An 18,345-nucleotide genomic window follows, 5' to 3' on the forward strand; every position below is an offset into this window, starting at 1 on the left:
AATAAGCAAAAAGTAGGACTATGTCCCCTCCAAGGGCGAGCTGAAGAATAGTATTAAGGCAAGTATTACACTCGTTATCGTAATCCACCTGGGAGTTCTGTGGTGTGACGTAGCTTTCTGCCTTCTTGGTTGCCGCATCATATGTTCGGCAATCATGCTGCCGGACCGGGTTTCCAGAGATTAAAGTCCTGAAAAGAAAAAAAAATTAACAAAACGGGAAGCCCCTAGTGCGGTTTAAGCCGCGTCTTGGGGCGTGCCGTAGTCATGCCCCCCTCCCCGCCTGTGCCCATCGTATTTTTAATGCGTAATTATGTACGCGTGGCACGAATTTCGCTGTTTGGCTTGGGCCGGGGTGGGGCCCGCATTGCTATGCGAGCTCGGAACGTGCCAGGCGGTCCTGTTGCTGATTACTCCGGGCGCGCTTGAAGGTGTTTGGGTCCTTAAACGCTGAACTAGTGGATTTCCTTAAGAGGCTGCTTTGCGCTTCCGCTGCGAGGGCCACAGTGTGCTCCTCCGTTCGGAGAGAGCGCTCTGTCTTTCCGTTAACTGTAATGACCCCCTGAGGTCCTGGCATCTTGAGCTTGAGGTAGGCATAATGCGGTACCACATTGAATCTCTCAAATGCGGTTCGCCCGAGCAGTGCATGATAACCACTGCAGAACGGGGCTATATCGAAGATTAACTCTTCGCTTCAGAAGTTATCCGGGGATCCGAAGACCACTTCCAGTGTGACTGAGCCTGTGCAATGGGCCTCTACACCTGGTATGACGCTTTAAAGGTCGTTTTTGTGGGTTTGATCCTTGAGGGGTCTATACCCATTTTGCGCATTGTGTCCTGGTAAAGCAGGTTCAGGCTGCTGCTGCCATCCATAAGGACTCGAGTGAGGTGAAATCCGTCAATGATTGAGTCTAGGACCAGTGCGGCGAATCCGCCATGACGGATACTAGTGGGGTGGTCCCTGCGATCGAAGGTGATCATACAGAAGGACCATGGGTTGAACTTTGGGGCGACTGGCTCCAACGCATATACGTCCCTGAGCGCACGCTTCCGCTCCCTCTTGGGGATGTGGGTTGCGTATATCATGTTCACCGTCCGCACTTGTGGGGCGAACCTCTTCTGTCCTTCGGTGTTTGGCTGCCGGGGCTCTTCCTCGTCATCGCTATGTGGCCCTGAAAGTGCGTTATATCGACTAGAGGGGGGGTGAATAGGCGATTTTTATGAAAGTCTTCAAAACGTGAGGGTTATGAAGACAAACAGTACAGATATGCCTATCACTTATGCAGCGGAAGTTAGATTACACTAGGCAAGCCATGGTCAAGTATTCAGTAGAGTGAATTCACAATGACAAGTAGCAGCAGTGTAATAAGGATCGGGTAGGAAGAAGTTATGAAGCCAATCAAATCATACAGTTATGTTGTGAAGACAAAAGATAGAGCAAGCATGCAATGGCTTCACAATGAATAACGGTAAGTTAAAAGGAAGTGAAGATGAAACCAGTGATACGTTGAAGACAATGATTTGTTGGACCAGTTCCAATTGCTGTGACAACTGTACATCTGGTTGGAGTGGCTAGGTATTTAAACCAAAGGACACCCAGTCCTGAACACGCAGCTCAGGACACCCAGTCCTCACCGTATTCTCCTTGAGCTAAGGTCACACAGACCTCGCCCAATCACTCTGGTAAGTCTTCAAGGTAGACTCCCAAACCTTCACAGACTTCGTTCACTTGCGATCCACAATTTCTCTTGGATGCTCAGAACGCGACGCCTAACCGTTTGGAGGATGCACAGTCCTCAAGTGTAATAAGTCTTCAGATCACTCAGACAAGAAGACTTAAGTGATGCCCAATTTACTCTGGCTCTGGGTGGTTAGGGCTTTTCTCCTCGCTAGGAATTTTCTCTCAAAGGCTTCGAGGTGGGTTGCTCTCAAACGACAAAAGCCGTGCACTGAAATCTGAGCAGCCAGCCGTTTATGGTGGTAGGGGGTGGACTATTTATAGCCACTGGGCAACCCGACCTGATTTGTCCGAAATGACCCTGGGTCACTAAGGAACTGACACGTGTTCCAACGGTCAGATTTCGAACTCACACGGCAACTTTACTTGGGCTACAAGTAAAGCTGACTTGTCCGACTCTGGACAAGATTTGCTCTCATAGTCTTCGCTTGAAGACATAGGATTTGAATTAGGCATCACTTCAGTCATTCTGACTGGTTCTCTTGGACCCCACTTAACAGTACGGTGGTTCCTATGACTCAACACAAATGAAATAAAACTACGAAGGATCTAAGTCTTCGAGTTCCATAGGCTTCACATGGTGTCTTCTCTTGTCATAGTCTTCAATGTGAATATCTTCATGTACCACCATTGTCTTCAATGTCTTCATACATTTTTAGGGGTCATCTCTGGTAGTAAAACCGAATCAATGAGGGACTTCTACCTGTGTTATCCTGCAATTCTCACAAACACATTAGTCCCTCAACTAGGTTTGTCATCAATACTCCAAAACCAACTAGGGGTGGCACTAGATGCACTTACAATCTCCCCCTTTTTGGTGATTGATGACAAACTAGTTGAAGTTTTCAACGGGGAACATAATTTGTGAAATTGTAAAGGAATTGTCTTCATAAGCTGCAAGGGCTCCCCCTGAAGATGTGCATATAAGTAATTTGCTTCTTGAATGCAAATGCACATGGCAGGTTGTACTTGTGGAGATCCACTTCAACTTATGATGACAATCCACTATGCATGTAAGAGTATACGAAGATAATGACATGCATAATGGAAAATGGACGTCTGCAGAATGATCTAAGCGCGGAATTTATCGTCGCACATGCGGAATTTATCTTCGCAAAACAGAGTGACAAACAGGTAGCAGACGACCATCAAGTCTAAGTGTTACAACTCAAAGAAGCAAATGTAGCAAAAACGGGAGTTGTAAGCACGAAGCAAAATGTAGCAAAATATAAAGGCACCCACCCATAGTGACCCGCTTGAAGACTATAAACATCATATGCATCATATGCTTCTCCCCCTTTTGTCAGTGATGACCAAAAAGGTTTGAAGACATAGAGTTTTCTACGCGTTCCCAGGCGCAGCAGGGTCGGTGGAGGTGTTTGGCGGTGCAGACAAGCTTGGTGCAAATTCGACGCACGCTGAAGGAGGTGGAGGTGATGTAGCGTCGTCTTCTTCTTCGATAATCCGTGCAGTCACCGTGGCAGCAGAGGAAGAGAACTCCGAATCTTCAAGTGATGGAGTTCTGCGCAGCATAGCCCTTCGAGGAGGCGTGGAGTCAAATTTGAAGCGCTCTGTGAAGCCATCCTCTTGAAGTTCAGCTTCAGGACACATCATTGTGAGTCCTTTCCAAGTGCGGCGACAGGTTTCATGTGCAACAAATGCATTCTTGGTTGCAAGATTTCTGATACGATTGACGTCCTCCATGATGCTTTTCATCTGCCTCTTGAGCCAGTCGTGATGCCTATCCTGCTTTTGGTGAAGAGCCACAAGAAGCTCTCGGTCGTTGAGGGAACGAGCACGCTTCTTGGGTCGCTGAGCAGCTGTGCTGTCAGTGGCTTCAGTAGATGCAGGTGCACGTGTGGTGCCAGCCAATGGATACACTCTGGAGATGGCTTCAACACCTTCAACATTCTGAGTGAAGCTCTGGTGTTCTGCATTCTGAAGACTTAATTGTTGCTTGGCAGCCTCAGGATATATAGCTTCAGCAGAGGTGTCCACATCTGGCAAGAAGATCCGATGGTTGCGGGCTAAGGGCTGATATGAAATCGCAGAGTGAAGCTTGATCAGCCTCATAACCCAAGGAGCATAAAACTTCAAGCCAAATAAATCTGAGCGGGATGCTGCAAGTTGGCGTATGAAGAAGTCCTGCGCATTGAAGCATTTGCCATGAAGGATATTGAATATCAGAGTCTTCATTGCACCGTCAATCTTGGCATGTGGAGAGTGTCCCTTGATGGGCCAGAGAGTCCGCCGGATGATGTGATATATGGTCCTGGGCAGGTACTCTAGGTCTTCAACGAAGAACTCAGTTGGATAGGGTGCATCATGGGGCAATGGCTTCATCATTGAGAGCATCTGACTCATATTTGGTTCAGGCCTCTGGAATATGCTCTCAATTGCTTCAGCATGTAGTTGACATCCTTCCTTGAAGAATTCGCCGGGAGTGGGCAGGCCGGTAAGCTCAATGATATCAAATGCATTGGCTTCATGATGGACATTGCCGGTCATCCACTCCAGGAACCAAGTCTTCGGATCTCTGTTGTACCTTTGATATGGAGGGTGGCATAGAATTGAAGCAGAAGCTCTTCATTCCAGTGCTCTTCATCTGTGATAAATGGCAGCAGACCCACTTGCTTGAAGCAATCCAGTGCTTCTTCCAGGCCGGGCAGACCAGCAACAGCTTCAACCTCAAGGCGCTTGTGCGGGAAGATGCGACCTTGGTTGTATAGGATGCATGAATAATAGCTGAGCTGTGGATAGCTCCAGAACCTATCTGATACAATCCATTCCCTTGAATAAGGGTTCTTGGAGCTGTTGAAGAACGTGTTATCTGCCCTGAAGCTATTGACGTTAAAGGAGCCAGGAGCTGATGCAGGACCTGGGAACCTTGGCAGTCGTGGGATCGGCTTCTGGACCTGAGGCCTGTGTGCGACATGATAGTTGAATTGGGGACCGGCAGCAGACTCAGGCACAGAAGTGTCAGGAGCAGTAGCTTCAGTGTCTTCTGAAGCTGTTGTTGGGGAGGGCTCCACATTGGCTTCGGTGTTGTTTGTGGCAGCCTCAACATTTTCAGCCTCCACTCGTGTAGTGGGAGGGACAAACTCAGGCACGTTCTCCTGGAGAACTGCTTCTTGTTGGAGCGGGGGAGTTGGAGCTTGTGGTACTTCTTCATTCTCTTCGGCTGATGCAGCCGGAATGTCTTCAGCCGAATCTTGAGGCCGTGGTCCCTTGCGAAGCCTGCGGAATGCAGACGACGGCTGTGGAGTTGGAGTGGGCTGGACCTCAGATTCTTCTTCTTGTGGGCGATCCTCCCATGACGCAGCTTGTGCGATTGGCGTCAAAGGACGACCAATGCTGATCAGTTCGCTTGTCTCAAGCCGAGGAAGGGTTGCATCATCTTGTACATTGTCTTGGTGACCAATGTCTTCAGCAGCGTTGGGGTCGGCTGCTGGAATGTCTTCAGCTTCAGGAGCCTCTGTGGGAGCAGGCTCATGAACTGTCAGCTGACGATCTGCGTCAGGATAGATGACAGAGAGAGGTTCAACCATCAAGGGCTCTATGGGAGCAGCCCGAGCTTTCTTGGTCTTGCGCTTCTTCTTGGTGGGGTCAGAAGGAGAGGCTTCAGAGTGTTTCCTCTTCCTCGCTTCAGCCTCTGCAGTCCGTGTCTTCTTGAGTTCTGAAGCGGTTGACCGGCTCTTTGGCTTCGAGCCAGTCGTAGCAGTGGGGAAGACAATCGGAACAGCTTCTTGTCTTGGTGCCTCTGGTTCAGCCACAGCAGGCTTCTTCTTCTTCTTCGCGGCCATCCTGGGGTCGATGCCGGGACGCCCAATTGCCTTGCGCTTCTCGGCCTCATTGTAGGCCTGCACACAGCGATCAGCCAGAGTCTTCATTCGCTCCCGCGAACCTTGAGCTTCTGCACGCTTTTTCAGAAAGTTCTCCTTTAGCTCGTGCAACATGATCTTAAAGTTCTTCACTTCTTGCACGCTGAGCTTGGCCATGTGGTTCTTGAACTGAGCCTTTTCAAAATCAATTTTCTGCTTCAGTTCAACAATGCGCTGGGCAATTGCAAGTTCTGAAGCAATAGCGCCTTGGAAGGCGACGCTGAGGCCTATGGGTAGCTGCAGATCTTCGAAGCTTATGTTCGGTGAGGCAAACCATTCATCGATGAAGTTGTGGATGATGGCGACATCAAACAGAGGCAGATTGTTGAAGATTTCAGCCTCTTCCTTGCTCTTGATGAGCTGCTCAAGAGCGTCATCTCCAAGATCTTCATCGCTTAACAGATCAATGGTTTCGCTGCACAGAATGGCAGCAGCTGTGAGCTCTTTGCCTGTGTGTGGCTGAGGCTTCTTGGCTTCCTGGGGCTTGGAGACTCGTGATAAGTCTTCAGACTGCACACTGGCTTCAGGAGGTGCAGTTGCCAATGGCTTCGCTCTTGAGATTTTGGGTGAAGGGGCCGGCTTTGAAGCTTTTGGCTTCTTCATCTGCTTTGGCTTCGGCGCAGCAGGCGCGTCATCAGACTTAGTGTCTGCTGGAGGGTCATTCACGGCAGTCCCTTGGACTAGGATGCGGGTGATGAGGCCTGCAAGATTGGCATACGGACCGATGATATTGGGTTCGGCGTCGCGTGTGCCATCCGCCCTTGGAGAGGAGGGACCAGGGTTGAAGTCTAACCCCAACTTCTTCTTGTTTTGCTTCGCAGAGTTCTGGGCAAACTGGAAGTTGCGCTTGAACAGATTGTCATCGCGACACCAGAGGAGTGATGACGGATGTGCTTCAGCTGGCTGTGGTCCTCGGACCATGCATGGCTAGAAGCCTTGAGCAATGGCTTCGTCTCTGGACCTGGGTACGAGATTTTTGTATAGTACGTCTCCCCATGGTCTCTCGATGGCGCACTTCTCCGCATACTCCTGAGTGACGAAGCGGTAGTGGAACCATTGTTCTGCCCAATATCTTTGAATCCATTGGATTCGAGTCTTGCGCTGACCATAGTTCTCTTCAGGATCTGTTTTGTACATCTCTGCTAGTTCATCAGGCAGATCTTTGGATGTTTCCCCACATCTCTGTCTGCCCCCCTTCCTTGCTGCTGTTTCTGAAGCCATAAACCTTAACTTGGAAGGCTTCAAGATGTTCAAAGGCTTCAAAGGCTTCCGTTTGCTTGACCAACAGGAACTGGCTTCAGGAGAGTTGATGTGATGCTGTAAATACTCTGCAAATGAATGCAGACTATGAGAACCAAAGGATTCTCCCACGGACATGTACCTGTGACAGCATTAAGGTGCGAGGGAAGGGGAAGAGGTCATATGCATTCTCAGAAGATTTTGAAGATAAATCGGTTTAGAAGACATTGACATCAGCGTGCGAAGACATTCACTCCTAGAAAAGAAGTTGGTTCCAGATTTGTACGAACCCACAGATCAGTACAAGTGAGGAATCTAACTACTTCATGAAGCACAAGTGAATATACTAGGCAAGTTATGAGATGCAGACTGAGAGAGATCTAACTTGTGTGAACAGAAACTTCTTATGGCAGAAAGTGACCGAACTATAGGATCAAAAGAGGCTGTAAAAAGAGGTTTTATTTACCACACTTGGAACTGCTAGACGGAGTGGGAGATGAGGCCGAGCAGTTCGATCCTCCGTGCCCTAACTTGGCGACGGAAGACACCTACGGCGACGGCGGAGAGAACGATGTCCGCGGTCGGCGTGAAAACGCCGTCGGAGAGGTTGCGGCAGTGAAGCACTTCGTCGCCAGCGTCGTCGAGAGATAGCGGTGGCGCTAGGGTTCGTTCGAGGGTGGAAGAAGAGATAATGACCACGGTGAATCGTGTATTTATAGGGATAGAGGCGGCACTGCGCTATTACACAGGTGCCCCTGGCGATTCGCATCTGAACAGCATGTGTCCACCATGTGGAATATCGGGGGCAGTTCCACATCCCACGCACGCCTGGATTGTCGGGTGGTCGTTCCTACTTCTCCGGATTTCTTGTGGATGAATGAGCATTGAAAACGGTTTTAAAGTTTGTCTCTATGTCTTCTGCTGACAAGGACACAGAGAAGACATTCGACAGTTTCAATAGAATGCATATGACTTGGAGAGATAGAATTTGAGATAGAGAGCATAGAGAGGTTAGGGTCCGATCACATTCACTTAGTTCAAAAAATTCAAACAAGACATAGCTATAAGTGAATGCTATTGAGGACAGAACACTAATATATATATATATATATATATATATATATATATATATATATATAATCCATGTAGTGAAGATAATCATGAAGACATGTAGAGATTGAAGCCAAACCAAATGTGAAGACATTGCAAGGTAACGCCATGAGTGAAACACTTCAAAATAGAATGTTTGGTGGTGGCGTTACCCACCGTATAGGAAGTATTAGACTCAGACACGGCGCACAATTATCGTGGCGCTCTGAAGTCAATTTCCACATTAATGTATTCACACTTAGAGTGTATGTCTTCATTGATTGAAGATATACATTACTTCATGTGTTGCACATCTAAGTCATCAATATGCAAAAGTGTTAGGATGTGTGCCTGATCACAGGACATTTGAGGATTCCAAGATATTTAGCTCACACCATAACTTGCAAAATCTCTTCTCATCCAAGGGCTTGGTGAAGATATCTGCCAATTGCTCTTCAGCGTTGACGTGTATGATATCAATATCTTCCTTTGCAACATGATCTCTGAGAAAGTGATGACGAATTTCAATGTGCTTTGTCTTCGAGTGCTGAACTGGGTTGTTGGCGATCTTGATGGCGCTTTCATTGTCGCAGTAAAGTGGCACTTGCTTCAGATGAATGCCATAGTCCTTGAGAGTTTGCTTCATCCACAGAAGCTGAGCGCAGCAAGATCCAGCAGCAATGTATTCAGATTCAGCAGTGGAGAGGGATACACAGTTCTGCTTCTTTGAAGACCAACATACAAGTGATCGGCCTAGAAAGTGACATGTGCCTGACATAGACTTCCGATCAACCTTGTCACCAGCATAATCAGCATCCGAGAATCCAACCAGATCAAACTCTGAGCCCTTTGGATACCATAATCCTAGAGTTGGGGTGTGAGCCAAATATCGAAGAATTCGCTTCACAGCTAAGTGATGCGACTCCTTTGGTGCCGCTTGAAATCGAGCACACATGCAAACACTAAGCATAATATCTGGCCTAGATGCACATAAATAAAGCAAAGAACCAATCATGGAGCGGTATACCTTTTGATCGAACTCTTTACCATTGTCGTCAGGACCCAGATGATGTTTAGCTGCCATTGGTGTTGTGAAGCCTTTGCAGTCTTGCATACCGAACTTCTTCAGGCACTCTTTAAGATATTTCTCTTGAGATATGAAAATGCCGTTGCGTTGTTGCCGTATTTGAATACCGAGGAAGAACTTCAGCTCCCCCATCATGGACATTTGATATTGCTCTTGCATCATATAGCCAAACTCTTCACTGTACTTCTGATTGGTGCAGCCGAAGATAATGTCATCCACATATATTTGGCACACAAACAGTTCACCATCATATGTCTGTGAAGAGAGTGGGATCTAGGGAACCAGGTATGAAGCCTTTGCTCTTCAGGAAGTATTTTAGTGTGTCGTACCAGGCCCGAGGGGCTTGTTTGAGGCCATACAGTGCCTTATTGAGCTTGTATACCATGTCAGGATGTTTTGGATCTTCAAACCCTGGTGGTTGTGCAACATACACTTCTTCTTCAATCTTGCCATTGAGAAAGGCACTCTTCACATCCATTTGATACAGAATTATGTTGTGATGATTTGCATAGGCCAGCAGTATACGTATGGCTTCAAGTCTAGCCACAGGAGCAAAGGTTTCATCGAAGTCAATGCCTTCCACTTGAGTATATCCTTGAGCAACGAGGCGAGCTTTGTTTCTGACGATCTGACCATGCTCATCTTGCTTGTTGCGGTATATCCATTTGGTGCCTATTATGTTATGCTTCCGTGGATCAGGACACTTAACCAGTTCCCATACATTGTTCAGCTCAAACTGTTGAAGCTCTTCTTGCATTGCTTGAATCCATTCAGGTTCCATAAAGGCTTCTTCAACTTTCTTGGGTTCTGAAATTGAGACGAATGCGAAGTGCCCACAGAAATTTGCCAGTTGAGTTGCCCTTGAACGAGTGAGTGGACCAGGTGCATTGATGTTGTCAATTATTCTGTCAATCTACACTTCATTGGCAACACGAGGATGTACAGGGCGAAGACTTTGCTCTTGCTGATCTATGTTGTCGTTGGGAGGAATGTCTTCAGGCTGAGCATTATCTTCATGTGGATCTGGTGCTGAGATGATAAGTTCTTCTTCAGGATGAGCTTCAGAAGGTACAATTTCTCCGGTTCCCATAAGCTTGATTGATTCACTAGCTGGAACTTCATCTAGCACATTTGGCAGTTGCTCTCTTTGTGAACCATTGGTTTCATCGAACCGCACATCCACTGTTTCAACCACTTTGTAGTGAAAGAGATTGAAGACTCTGTAGGAGTGCGAATCCTTTCCATATCCAAGCATGAAGCCCTCATGTGCTTTTGGTGCAAACTTTGAGGTGTGGTGTGGGTCCTTGATCCAGCATCTTGCGCCAAATACTCTGAAGTAACTGACATTTGGCTTCTTGCCAGTTAGGAGTTCATAAGATGTCTTGTTCAGAAGCTTGTGAAGATAAACACGGTTGATTGTATGGCATGCAGTGTCAATGGCTTCAGGCCAGAATTTTCTTAGAGTCTTGTATTCATCTAGCATTGTTCTGGCCATCTCAATGAGTGTTCTGTTCTTGCGTTCGACGACGCCATTCTGCTGTGGCGTGTACGGAGCTGAGAATTCATGTGTGATACCCAAAGTATCAAGATATGTATCAAGGCCAGTGTTCTTGAATTCAGTGCCATTGTCACTTCTGATGTGCTTTATCTTGGCGCCATAATTGTTCATAGCTCGACTGGCGAAGCGTCTGAAGACATCCTGCACTTCAGTCTTGTAAAGAATTATGTGCACCCAAGTATATCTGGAATAATCATCAACAATGACAAAGCCATAGAGGCAAGCAGTAGTGGAAAAGGTTGAGTAGTGAGTGCGACCAAAAAGATCCATGTGAAGTAGTTCGAAGGGTTGAGTAGTGGTCATGATTGTCTTCGAGGGATGTTTTGCCCTCGTCATCTTCCCTGCTTCACAGGCACCGCATAAGTGATCTTTCTTGAACTTGACGCCCTCGATGCCTATGACATGCTTCTTCTTTGCAAGGGCGTGGAGGTTCCTCATGCCAGCATGCCCAAGCCTTCAAAGGCACACTGCAAGTTGTGGCCCTACTGAGAAATCTACCACATACAGATCATCTTTCCGATACCCTTCAAACACTAGAGACTTGTCAGATTCCATTAGTACCAGGCAACGATATTTTCCAAATATTACGACCATGTTCAAATCGCAAAGCATTGAGACAGACATTAAGTTGAAGCCAAGGGATTCAACAAGCATGACTTTATCCATGTGTTGATCCTTTGAGATTGCAACTCTACCTAGACCCAATACCTTACTTTTACCAGTGTCAGCAAATGTGATGTGGCTCTTGTCAGATGGACGTAAGGTTGAGTCCATAAGAAGGCTTCTTTTGCCAGTCATGTGATTTGTACACCCACTGTCAATAATCCATTCTGAAGACACTGGTGTCGTACCCTACAGTGCAGTTAGGGGGATAGGCTTCACGAAGAGAATTGTGAAGCAAAAACACTTGACGAACCAGTGGGTTATGAAAACTTAGATCCAGGTTAGGACTAATAGGGAGAGTAGCATGCGATTCAGGAACGAAATACATAGTGATGCCATTCGGGCATTTGATCTTGCGCCCCACAAGATTTTTAAGGTCCCCAGCAATAGCGTCAGAAGATTTTGGTTTTCTGCTGGAGACCTTTCCCTGCAAAAGAGAGTTAAGCTTTCTTAACCACCCACATCTTCAAGGGTGGCTTAGAAGCAATAAGTCTAAGTGCAGCATCTGAGAATTTTGGCTTTGGAGCCCTAGCAAACAGTCTAGCAGGAGGACAATAGTACTCATAAGAATAGGCAGAATAGTTCTTGTTCATATGAACATGGCGGTTTGATGAACCGTTCTCATATTCATATGCCTGAGTATGGTTTCCCTGCAAAACATTTGTGTTAGTGCGACTCTGGTGAGTCCTTTGTCCGTATGAAGCCTTTGGACCGTATGAAGCCTTTGGTCTGAGGTTTGTCTTCTTCATGTGAGGTGTCATGAAGACATTCACAGGAAGATTTTCCAGACATGTTTTCGGAACCCAGATCTTCTTCATAGGCGGTCCATTCTTGCAGTTAGTACCAATGTACCTGGCAAATACTTCACCATTCTGATTCTTAAACAGTTTATAGTTTGCATCAAAGGATTCATCAATGATAATGGGGTTAGCACAAGTGAAGCCAGATAGATTGGATGGATCTGCTAAGGATTCCTTTGCAGCAACCCATGTGGTTTTGGGGTACTGCTCAGGTTTCCAGTAAGAGCCATCTGCATTAATTTTCCTCACGAACCCAACACCCTCTTTCCTAGGGTTTCGGTTCAGAATCTGCTTCTTGAGGACATCACATAATGTCTGATGTCCTTTGAGACTTTTGTACATCCCTGTTTCAAGCAATGTCTTCAACCTAGCATTCTCATCAGCAATAGCAGTGGTATCCTCAGCAGAGGGGTTAGTTACCACTCCAACAGTTGAAGATATTACAACAGCAGTAGCAGTGGAACATTCAGCAACAGAAGTAGCATTATCACGCTCAATGCATTTAAGGCATGGTGGTTCAAATCCTTCCTGAGCGGAACTGATCTGTTCGGCGCAAAGTGACTCGTTTTCCTTTTGAAGGTCTTCATGAGCCGCTCTCAATTTCTCAAGTTCTTGCTTCCTTTGAAGATAATCATAGGAAAGCTTTTCATGAGTAGTTGAGAGAGTATCATGACGATCTTCAAGTTCCTGATGCTTAACGTGAAGATTTTTTATGTCTTCAATTAAGGATTCAGATCGAGTCATTTCAGCACCCAACAGATCATCGCTTCTGTCTAATAGTTTTTGAATATGTTCCATGGCTTTCTGTTGTTCAGTTGCAATTTTAGCAAGTGTTTTGTAGCTGGGCTTTGAATCACAATCAGAATCATCGTCACTAGATGTTTGATAGTGAGTAGTGCGTGTGTTTACCTTGGCACCGCGTGCCATGAAGCAGTAGGTAGGAGTGGAGTCGTCCTTGTCATTTGCATCGGTGTTGGTGATGAAGTCATTGTCTTCAGTGTTGAAGATGGACTTGGCGACGTATGCGGTAGCCAGACTCGCAATGCCAGAATCAGACTCCTCCTCAGACTCCACCTCTACCTCCTCAGAAGTAGACTCCTCCTCTGAGTCCATTTCCTTGCCAACAAACGCACGTGCCTTGCCAGATGAGCTCTTCTTGTGTGATGAAGACTTTGAGGAAGACTTGGAAGAAGACTTTGAGTATTTCTTCTTCTTGTTGTTATCAGAATCATATTCCTTGCTCTTCTTCTTCTTTTTGTTCTCATTGTCCCACTATGGACATTCAGAGATGAAGTGTCCAATTTTCTTGCACTTGTGGCATGTTTTCTTCTTGTAGTCATGAGCAGATGCTTCATCATTCCTTGAGCTTGATCGTGAAGACTTTCTAAAGCCTTTCTTCTTGGTGAATTTCTGGAACTTCTTCACTAGCATTGCAAGTTCCCTTCCAATGTCTTCAGGATCATCAGAACTGCTGTCAGATTCTTCTTCAGATGAGGACACAGCTTTTGCCTTCAGGGCATGAGTTCGCCCATAGTTTGGACTGTAGATATCTCTTTTCTCAAAAAGCTAAAACTCATGTGTGTTGAGCCTCTCAAGTATGTCAGACGGATCGAGTGTCTTGAAATCAGGACGCTCTTGAATCATCAGGGCTAGGATGTCAAACGAACTATCAAGTGATCTCAGCAGCGTCTTGACGATTTCATGTTTGGTGATCTCAGTGGCGCCGAGGGCTTGAAGCTCATTTGTGATGTCAGTGAGCCGGTCAAATGTGTGCTGGACATTCTCATTGTCATTTCGCTTGAAGCGGTTGAAGAGGTTGCGAAGAACACTGATTCTCTGATCTCTCTGGGTTGAGATGCCTTCATTGACTTTGGAGAGCCAGTCCCAGACCAGCTTGGATGTCTTCAAGGCACTCACACGGCCGTACTGTCCCTTGGTCAGATGACCACAGATGATATTCTTGGCAGTAGAGTCCAGTTGAGTGAACTTCTTGACATCAGCAGCAGTGACACCTTCTCCAGCCTTGGGAATGCCGTTTTCGACGACATACCATAGGTCGACGTCAATGGCTTCAAGATGCATGCGCATCTTATTCTTCCAGTAGGGATATTCAGTTCCATCGAAGACGGGGCACGTAGCGGAGACTTTGATTATCCCTGCAGTCGACATAGCTAAAACTCCAGGTGGTTAAACCGAATCACACAGAACAAGAGAGCACCTTGCTCTGATACCAATTGAAAGTGCGTTATATCGAATAGAGGGGGGTGAATAGGCGATTTTTATGAAAGTCTTCAAAACGTGAGGGTTATGAAGACAAACAGTACAGATATGCCTATCACTATGCAGCGGAAGTTAGATTACACTAGGCAAGCCATGGTCAAGTATTCAGTAGAGTGAATTCACAATGACAAGTAGCAGCAGTGTAATAAGGATCGGGTAGGAAGAAGTTATGAAGCCAATCAAATCATACAGTTATGTTGTGAAGACAAAAGATAGAGCAAGCATGCAATGGCTTCACAATGAATAACGGTAAGTTAAAAGGAAGTGAATATGAAACCAGTGACACGTTGAAGACAATGATTTGTTGGACCAGTTCCAGTTGCTGTGACAACTGTACGTCTGGTTGGAGTGGCTAGGTATTTAAACCAAAGGACACACAGTCCCAGACACCCAGTCCTGAACACGCAGCTCAGGACACCCAGTCCTCACCGTATTCTCCTTGAGCTAAGGTCACACAGACCTCGCCCAATCACTCTGGTAAGTCTTCCAGGTAGACTCCCAAACCTTCACAGACTTCGTTCACTGGCGATCCACAATTTCTCTTGGATGCTCAGAACGCGACGCCTAACCGTCTGGAGGATGCACAGTCCTCAAGTGTAATAAGTCTTCAGATCACTCAGACAAGAAGACTTAAGTGATGCCCAATTTACTCTGGCTCTGAGTGGTTAGGGCTTTTCTCCTCGCTAGGAATTTTCTCTCAAAGGCTTCGAGGTGGGTTGCTCTCAAACGACAAAAGTCATGCACTGAAATCTAAGCAGCCAGCCGTTTATGGTGGTAGGGGGTGGACTATTTATAGCCACTGGGCAACCCGACCTGATTTGTCCGAAATGACCCTGGGTCACTAAGGAACTGACACGTGTTCCAACGGTCAGATTTCGAACTCACACGGCAACTTTACTTGGGCTACAAGTAAAGCTGACTTGTCCGACTCTGGACAAGATTTGCTCTCATAGTCTTCGCTCGAAGACATAGGATTTGAATTAGGCATCACTTCAGTCATTCTGACTGGTTCTCTTGGACCCCACTTAACAGTACGGTGGTTCCTATGACTCAACACAAATGAAATAAAACTACGAAGGATCTAAGTCTTCGAGTTCCATAGGCTTCACGTGGTGTCTTCTCTTGTCATAGTCTTCAATGTGAATATCTTCATGTACCACCATTGTCTTCAATGTCTTCATACATTTTTAGGGGTCATCTCTGGTAGTAAAATCGAATCAATGAGGGACTTCTACCTGTGTTATCCTACAATTCTCACAAACACATTAGTCTCTCAACTAGGTTTGTCGTCAATACTCCAAAACCAACTAGGGGTGGCACTAGATGCACTTACAGGCCCCTTATCTTTGTTTTCGGCATTTAACTTGTCGGCCTGCTTGAATACCCAACAATCCCTATTGGTGTGGTTGGCTGGCTTGTCGGGGGTGCCGTGTATTTGACACGAGCGATCGAGTATGCGGTCCAAACTGGACGGGCCCGGAGTGCTTCTTTTAAATTGGTTTTTCCGCTGACCGGGTTTAGAGCCTTTGAATCCGGCATTGACCGCCGTATCCTCGTTATTGTCACTGTTAATGTGGCGCTTATGTTTGTTGCGACGTGACCTGCCATTGCCGTCCTTGGTATCCAAAGTACCACGGTTCTTTGATATGTTATTACTATGAGCCAGCCAGCTGTCTTCTCTCGCACAAAAGCGGGTCATGAGTGTCGTGAGGGCTGCCATAGATTTCGGCTTTTCCTGACCAAGGTGTCGGTCTAGCCATTCGTCGCGGATGTTGTGTTTAAAAGCTGCTAGGGCCTTTGCATCCGGACAGTCGACGATTTGATTTTTCTTTGTTAGGAACCGTGTCCAGAATTTCCTGGCCGATTCCTCTGGCTGCTGAATTATATGGCTCAGGTCATCGGCGTCTGGTGGTCGCACATAAGTGCCCTGAAAGTTGTCGAGGAATGTGGCTTCCAGATCTTCCCAACAGCCAATGGACTCTGCTGGCAAGCTGTTGAGCCAATGCCGAGCTGGTCCTTTAAGTTTGAGTGGGAGGTATTTGATTGCGTGTAGGTCATCACCGCGGGCAATGTGGATGTGCAGGAGGAAATCCTCGATCCATACCGCATGATCTGTCGTGCCTTCGTATGATTCTATCTTTACGGGTTTGAAACCCTCTGGGATTTGATGATCCATTACTTCATCTGTGAAGCATAAGGGGTGTGCGGCACCTCTGTACTGGGCTATATCGCGACGTAGCTCCAATGAGTCTTGCCCGCTGTGTTTGGCCCGGCTGGATTTACTTTTACTGTATCTGGCGTGACGTTTATCGTCTCGCATAGTGGCGCGCCCTCGTGATCCGTAGATCGACCTTGCATGTTTTGCTTTGTCCTCCAATACGTCTCGCAGGTCCGGCGTATTTCCCCATGCCTTTTTATTTAAATGGCGTCGGGGTGCAGGCTGAGCTTTTGGCTGGAATGCCTCTCTATCGCGGCCATGAGGTGGCCGATCAGCCGCGTCATACGCTTATTCCTCCAGTCGGGGTAGCAACCTGCATTTTGGGTAACTCTTGGAGGGGCGTTCGAGTTTATATTCCTCGGCCGTGAGGACTTCAGTCCATCTGTCAGCTAGCAGATCTTGATCAACTTCAAGCTGCTGCTGCTTTTTCTTAAGACTATTTGCCGTGGCTATAAGCCGGCGCTTGAAGCGCTCTTATTCGACAGGATCCTCTGGCACGACGAATTCGTCATCGTCGAGGCTTGCCTCGTCTTCGGAGGGGGGCATGTAATTATCATCCTCCGCCTCTCCATCTGCCGCTCTCTCTGGAGGGCTGGCATCTCCATCCTCCTGTCCTAGATCGTGCTGGAGGGGATTGTTGCCATCTTCGGCACTATCCGGAGTGTTATTATCTCCTGTGCCGGTATCACTACTTTTGCTTTGGCGGGACTTAGAGCGGCGCTGCTGACATCGGTGCTTGGGTTGCTTCTTGGAGGGGTCATCCTCCGCTGTCTCGTCGCCATTGCCTTCTATGGGTGTGTCCACCATGTATATATTGTATGATGAGGTGGCTGTCCAGTGCCCTGTGGGCAGTGGTTCCTCTTCGTCTCCCGCATCGTCGTCCATACCATCGATGTCTTCGGAGTCGAAGTCGAGCATGTTGTTTAAGTCGTCGACGGTGGCTACTAAGTGGGTGGTGGGTGGGCAGTGAATTTCTTCGTCATCCGCATCCCAATCCTGCCGGACATAGTTCGGCCAGGATCCTCCCGACAAGGAGAGAGACCTTAATGAGTTCAGTATGTCGCCAAAGGGCGAGTGCTGAAAAATATCCGCGGAGGTAAACTCCATGATCGGCGCCCAATCGGATTCTCTAGGAACGGGCGCAGGCGGTTCGGAGTCCGTGGCCGGAGAAGGATCCGGCAGTCTGACAACACGACTCTCGTGCAGGGTAAGGTCGATGTTCGGCTCGATCGCCGCTGAGGGTAAGGCCTCCGTGGCGGGGTCCATCCACCCGTCCATGGACGGCGCAACTGGCTCCGAATTGAGGGTCGGAGCGGCTGCTGGTGCGATCTCCTGAACACTGTCTGATGGTAGAGCTAAATCGTACTCATTGCGACCGCGTGACGCACATGGCAGAGCCTCGAATCCATCGAAGATCAAGTCTCCGCGGATATCGGCCGTGTAGTTTAAGCTTCCAAACCTGACCTGGTGGCCAGGGGCGTAACTTTCGATCTGCTCCAGATGGCCAAGCGAGTTGGCCCACAGTGCGAAGCTGCCGAACACAAAGATCTGTCCGGGGAGAAAAGTCTCACCCTGGACTGCATCGCTATCGATGATCGTAGGAGCCATTAAGCCTAACGACGACGACATAGAGTACCTCTCAATGAAAGCACCAATGTCGGTGTCAAAACAGGCGGATCTCGGGTAGGGAGTCCCGAACTGTGCGTCTAAGGCGGATGGTAACAGGAGGCAGGGGACACGATATTTTACCCAGGTTCGGGCCCTCTTGATGGAGGTAAAACCCTACGTCCTGCTT

This window comes from Triticum aestivum, chromosome 5A (genome assembly GCF_018294505.1).
Source record: "Triticum aestivum cultivar Chinese Spring chromosome 5A, IWGSC CS RefSeq v2.1, whole genome shotgun sequence".
Classification (NCBI taxonomy): Eukaryota; Viridiplantae; Streptophyta; class Magnoliopsida; order Poales; family Poaceae; genus Triticum; species Triticum aestivum.